We start from the raw sequence: 7,281 nt of genomic DNA, 5'->3' as shown, positions 1-7,281 counted from the left end.
TTCTTCTAGAAAGAGAATGAAATGAAAGGTTACAAGTTATAGAATAATCTCATAGGTTTTCTCTCTAATTCCTTTGACACCATAGAGGACTTCACCAGAATTAAGTAATGAAGGTTACTATTAAAATAATATGGAATAAAGAAAAATGAGAATTAGTTAGTTCTTTCTATACTATACCATGTTTGCTTTTGGCTTCTACTCCATCTAAAGGGCTCTGGGGAAAGTTTGAAAGATACGTTCTCTAGATAAATTAATTGTAATCTTGAATACAGAGTAATATAACTTAATACAAATGACCACATTGAATTCTAAGAAACTATAAGTACTCATTACTAGGAATGTGACATAACAAGATTCATATAAAAAATAGGAGAAGCAAAAACAAATTAAACGATGAAGAGATCAAGAAAGAATAAAAAATTATGATACTACAAAAAAAAATCAAAACTTCTTCTCATCAAGGGAAACATAAGAAAGAAAAAGTGGAATTTTCTTATTAGAAGAAAATTTTGCATGAAGAGCACAAACATTTGAAGAAGTAGATTGATCACCCCAAACACCTTCTTAAGAAGAATAGTATAAGGGTCCCTAAATATATCAAATAATCCTCATCAACTCAAGAATATACCAAGACAAAGAAACTATATAAAGATAAAACTAGGAAAAAGGCTCTAGTTAATATTGAATCGTCATCAAATTCATATTCGATCGTTGAATTAGGTTCCTAACATCACATGGGAACTTCCCATGTTGTGGTTTCTTCCTAAGAGACTCATAGTATGTATGTCATCACTTTTGGTAATGAAACTTCAATACTAGTTATAGGGAGAGGGTTTGTTATAGATAAAGGTAGAATATACACTTTTTTTTTTCGTGTTCTTTTTTAATGGAAAGCATATAAAGATGGGAGATGAAAAATTCCTATACAAATTTATTATCCAATATAATACATAAAATGGGGGAATTATAAAATCCTTATATTATGGGTTAGAAGTGGTTGAGCCTAGAGTTAAAATACTGAACTAGAATAAGGCCATGTTATAACAAACTCTTATTCTAAGAAGAAAAGAAATCTCTCTCTCTCTCTCTCTCTCTCTCTCTCTCTCTCTCTCTCTCTCTCTCTCTCTCTCTGTGTGTGTGTGTGTGTGTCTCTCTGTCTCTCTCTCTGTCTCTCTCTGTCTCTCTCTCTCTCTCTCTCTCTCTCTCTCTCTCTCTCTCTCTCTCTCTCTCTCTCTCTTTATCAACCTACTTATATAACTTACTCTTCCTCATCCTCGCATTAAATACATAAACTAAACATTTGAGTAGACGTGGTATTTACATATATACATTTACATATACTTAATTATATTTTATGCGGGTAAGTGCACAAAGATCGGGGACCAAAAAAGTGACAAAATTTCTTTTGGCCTCCATCAAACATTATGGCGCCCACAAGATAAGGCACATGCCAAATACGGCGCATGCCTTATTTGGCATGCACCAAATAGCTATAACAATTTTTTTTATTTTTAAATGGACATTCAAACTTCATTTTTCTATAAACCCCACATTTTGAGCTCTGATTTGTTAGATCTTCATCAACATGATTATATATTTGCGGTAAGTAATTGTTCTATTATATGTCATTCTACAATTCATTTTTTATATATATTATACATTGATGTCTATACTTATGATTGTATCAGTTGGAGCTACAAAGAATTCTAGATAGGAGGTCTAGTGAACACATTCGAAAGAGGCCATCATCACATACATATCCATCCCCGTGATAGTCGAAGGTAGCTTGTGATCTATTTCCTCATGATAGTGGGAAATCAGTAGACTAGAGGCCTTTGTTGTATGCCTATGTGGAATTTTTGGGGATATATTTTGTATTTTGTATATGTGACATATATGTCCATATGGTTACATGTTCCCTTTGCATCATTGTATTGGATATATATGTGTGTATGGTCAAAATGGATAACAATGACAACAATATTGAAAGACTAAATGGATTCAACCACAAAACCCTAGCCTAACAATCAACAAAGATCCACCATAACATATGAAGATTACCTAAGACAATGCAAATCAAATGAAATCACAAAGATTATACCATCACATGTCCAATAGGGTTTTGATCTCCATTCTTCCTATCTCCATTGATCTTGCTTGATATATTTGCTCTCAGATTTTATATGCACAAGAGCTCAACAAAGAACGGAATGTGGTTGCAAGTAGGATCGTAGTGTAGTCAATTGATCAAGTAGTTAGGCTGAGTGATTAGGGTTTGACAATGAAGAAAGCATCTTCTTAAATAGAAGACACAATATGAAATGGAGGGTTAAGATTGAGAGGTGTAAAAAGGAGGTCGGCTAGGATTAGAGGGTAGGTATAAGAAATAGTAAAATAATGAAAGAGGTAGGTAGTGTAGGAATTAAGAGATGAATGACATGTGTCATGGGTAGAAAAGGCTAATGAATTAATTAAATAAATAAAGATTTATTTAATTAATAGAGGAAGTAGGATAATTAAATAAATAAATGTATTTATTTAATTTAGGAAGAGGATAATTTAAATAAATAAATGTATTTATTTAAATGAGAAATAAGGCTAGAAGAGGATAAATGAATTAATTAAATAAATAAAGATTTATTTAATTAATAGAAGAATTAGGCTTAGATAATTACATAAATAAAATGTTTATTTAATTAGACTGGACAATTTTGGGTGTCTACATTTTGCCCCTCTTTGAGACAATGCGGCTTGTCGCGTTGTTTCAAAGAAGATAAGATGAACTGATACAAAGTTGCCCCAGAATGGGAATGATATGCCCCCTCGAGAGATTGGATGAAAAAGTCTGAAAAGATTGCAGACAATCTCTCGATAAGAAAGAAAGGCTAGAATGGCTAGATCGGATAAAGTGACAGAGTCATGGGATGAAGAAGACTGACTCGGGAAAATGAATGCGAGGGCTAGGGTAGGCTATAAGATAGACCACGGGCAAAAGACATCTTCATTGTCATCTACACCCTCACGAGATCACAGTGCAGAGCGAGAAAAGAGCAGGAGCAGTCAGCAGCGATGGCCTTCGTACATAGATTCGACTGTGTTCGCCGATTTCAGAGGCCAGCAGAGGCAGGAGAGCTGGTAAGTACCACCAAACCTCCTCGTACTTTGACGCATTCAATTTTGTCATTAATGCATGGTAGGTTAGCAATAAATGTGCTTAGGAATAGGGCACAAAAAAGTGCAAAAACGTGCAACCGCATCTATGTCGGTGCCAGGCACGTCTATGTCCACCAGGCGCGTCTGTGTCGATGCCAGGCGTGTCTGCGTCTGGAACCGCGTTTGTGCTTGATGCGGGCGCGTTTATGTCCTGTAGGGGCGTTTATGTTCCAAAGGTGCATCTATGATAAATGTAGGCACGTTTATGTCAAACAGGCACGTCTGTGTTGTACAGGCGCGTCTATGCAGTCTTCAGGCGCGTTTGTGAGGCAGAAATGTGTTTATGTCAAAAAAATGCACGGTTTTAGTCTTCTAGGTCAAATCGGCAGTTCTGTGATGAACATACACTGTCGATTCGATAAGCTGCTGAGAGGATGCACTCAAGCAGGTCCTCTAGGAAGACTAGGAGAGATCAAGGCACTTTGATGAACAGGGAGCACCAAGATAGAGTACTTTGTGATGAACAGGGAGTACCCAAAGGATGAGCAGCACTTTGTGATGAACAGGGAGTGCAAATGTGAGTAACACTTTGTGATGAACAGGGAATGTCACACACGTAGTACTTTGTGATGAATAGGGAGCACTACCAGGATAGATAGCAACACTTTGTGATGAATAGTGAGTGTCACTAGGATAGATAACCATATGCATTTAGATAGCAAGTAGCATTTTGTGATGAACAGGGAATGCCACGATAACTAACATAATTGATTGTTTGATTGCAGGAGTATTTGCCTATGCTGGAGTCACGAGAGAGATTCCCGTCCACACAGAGGTTGCGACCAGAGTTGTCTTTTCAGGACAGAGCTACCATTGAGGAGATGGGATTGAGACACGTATTATATGTGCCTGAGTTTCGGGCAAACATGGGTTTGCTGACTGCGCTGGCGGAGAGGTGGCACTCCGAGACTTGCACATTTCATTTGCCGATGGGGGAGATGACAGTGACCCTCGAGGATGTCTACAGGATATTGCATATACCGATCGATGGAGAGCTGATCCCATACGATTGAGATGGAGACAGAGAGGCGCTGAGACGGGTGTTCCAGGATCCCGGGCTAGAGATGAGAGCAGGGCATGTGGCATGGGATACCATGACCGCGACAGGGTTAGCTTTGCCAACTGTGATTGGAGGAGTTATCAGTGGGTTCCTGTGTCCGGACAGGGCGACACGGGGATTGGCAGTGGGCTGGGGAGGAGCACTAGAGACATTGGTGACTGAGCACACCAGATATGCATGGGGTCCATGTGTCTTGGCACATCTGTATTATGAGCTGTACCAGTTCATCTACCATGGATCAGTGGGACTGGGTTGCGGAGTGACACTGCTACAAGTGTGGGCATATGAGCATCTGCCTATCACATGGCTGATACACTTCAAAGGCAGGGGTCACAGACGGATTTTTGTTCATTTATACGATATGATCACTTCACAGCCTCGGATTGGCAGGTTAGAGCACTGGAGGCGTGTGATAGATGACATTGATATGGTCATCTGGAGGCCGTACCTGGGGTGCGAGGAGTGGGAGGATGACGCAGTGGAGCTGCCGTATACATTCAGGAGCAGATATCTGATTGGGTGGACGTCTTACATATTGGAGAGACAGCTTGTGGATAGGGTTGGCAGACAGTTTGGCAGGATCCAGAGGATGCCACGAGGCTCGGGTATGTATGCCCGTACAGTCAGGGATCAAGCGCAGTTCGGGCCATTATTGTCGTATGATCAGGCAGTTACACAGCTGGCAGAGATGATACCCCTTCCCTGGGACATGTGGCCTGAGATTAAGGATGCAGGTATGGATGCAGAGTACACAGCTTACTGGGCGGAGCATCCATTCCCTCGCCTGACAGATCCAGGGGAGCTACTAGATGGAGATGGAGGAGGAGATGATGATGATGATGGTGGGGGTGATGGGGGTAGAGGCCGACGGAGGTGGAGGGGAGTAGTTGGGGAGAGGAGGGTGGCACCTCGGAGGGAGGGTGGACAGGAGGGACAGGCTCAGGTGGTGAGGGGTCGCGGTGGAGTGCCCCTGCAGGTACCAGCAGCACAGGGTCCTAGAGCACAGGGACCGAGACAGGGACAGGTGCCAGTATAGGCACAGGGACAGAGACAGGTGCAGGTACCCAGGCATGCACAGAGACAGGTACAGGGGTAGATACAGGGGCAGGCACTCGTAGAGGGAGAGCCACAGGCAGAGGCTGAGGGTGGGGATCCTGAGGAGGATGAGCTGCTGGAGCTGAGGGAGATCTGCCAGGGCCAGGCAGACGAGATCCAGGAGTTGGAGAGGGAGAGGGATCAACTCAAGATCAGGCTCAGAGATACTGAGCGGGAGAGAGACCAGGCTATCCAGCGTTATACGGAGGCCGAGACAACTCTGAGGGCGGGGAGACAGGCGACAGAGGACGCAGGGGCAGGCTACGCATATGTCTTGCGAGCTAGAGAGGAGATAGGCTACTGGAGGGACCTGTACTATGGTGCAGTGCCAGCGGATCAGCGGGCGAGGAGCTTCCACAGACCATCGCAGACAGCGATGGCTACGGGAGGGAGCCGGAGGAGGTAGGCATCTAGTGGTGGGGTCATGGGTTCTCCACCACCACCAGATAGGCAGGGTGATCCTGGAGCGGGTCCTTCTAGAGCTCAGACTCCGTCGAGGCCAGGTGGCTCCGAGGGAGGGAGTTCATCATAGCCATAGAGGGCTCCCTTGTATCAGTATATGTACCATTTTTTTGTATTGTAGACACCTGCGGGTGATTTTGTAGCCATATGATTCTTTTGACATCATTGTATCATGACACATTTTGATTATATATATGAGAGATGATTCATCTTTGCGGCAGCTATATGCATGTGTACCTTATGTGATGTATGTTTCTATGATGTATGTTTTATGTGATGGATGCAAATATGCATATGATGCAATGCAATATTTTTGTTCTTTTATGTTTTATATGCGTATGCATGATGCAAATGTGAATATATGTAATGTAGATGAATATGATAATGCAAATGTAAATTATGCTAACAGGTGTTGTGTGCATGATGTGATGCAATTGTGATATCTAGATGTATGTATGAGATGCTTATATGTGGTAATGCAGGTGCAACTACATGAAATGCAAATGTTTTTGGTGTGTCATTATACTCAGTCATGTGATAGCAGGCTACGCAGACTCAAGAAGGACGATGGAAGTCAACCAAGAAAGGGGGATGGAAGACAGAAGATATGAAAGTGAAAGAGCTTCTTGTGCGTTATCATCATTGAGCTTTATTATGGCAAGTAGGTTATGACAATCGAGGCATGAGTTCGACCCAGAAAGTCATTGTACCTGTTTGTATGGAGATAAGACAGTCACAGACAAGGAATGCCCCAGTTCACACTAGACTCACAGTGTCCTCATATCCTTGGACAAGTCATAGCATTACTAAGAGACAATCCACAGACAGCAAAGAAAGATAGGTGACGATACCCCATCCTCGCCTTTCTAGTCAAAGACATCCTGGAGATAGAATCTCTAGTCAAAGACATCTCAGAAAAGCTAAAAGACATGTCACCAGAAAGATGAAAATCAAAAGAAAACCAAGACTCGACACCAACATCCACTGTAGTCCTCAAGTTTAGTGTCTCTTGTCACTTGTATAAGTCTTATTTGATTGTGGTCACAATGTTTACTTTCACAAAAAGGATAGATAGCACTGAACCATATGTTGTCTGAGTCTGTTGAAAGATTTGATTTTGTTGAAGCCCATTGTTGCTGCTGTGTCTCATCTGAAACTGACTGAATCCATGAAACTGATACTTTATTGCGAAGAAGATGAAACTTTATTGCGGATCTGTGATGGAAATGTTTCTTTATTGCGGATTGTGTGTGGATAGACTGAAGGAAGTTGGAAGAAACTGTACTCCTCGAAACATGTGACATTCTCAGTTCCACACCCATCACTAGATGTAGGATTTTGCCTTAGCCATAGATAGGATTTGATTTATTATGGATGGAAAGGGATGTGAAAAGGGAGGTTTATTATGAATGGCTAACCAATCTTAGGTAGATCAATAACAAGCCATGATG

The sequence above is a fragment of the Cryptomeria japonica genome, chromosome 9 (assembly GCF_030272615.1).
Source record: "Cryptomeria japonica chromosome 9, Sugi_1.0, whole genome shotgun sequence".
In the NCBI taxonomy this organism is placed as follows: Eukaryota; Viridiplantae; Streptophyta; class Pinopsida; order Cupressales; family Cupressaceae; genus Cryptomeria; species Cryptomeria japonica.
Note: the sequence above shows the minus strand (reverse complement) of the source record.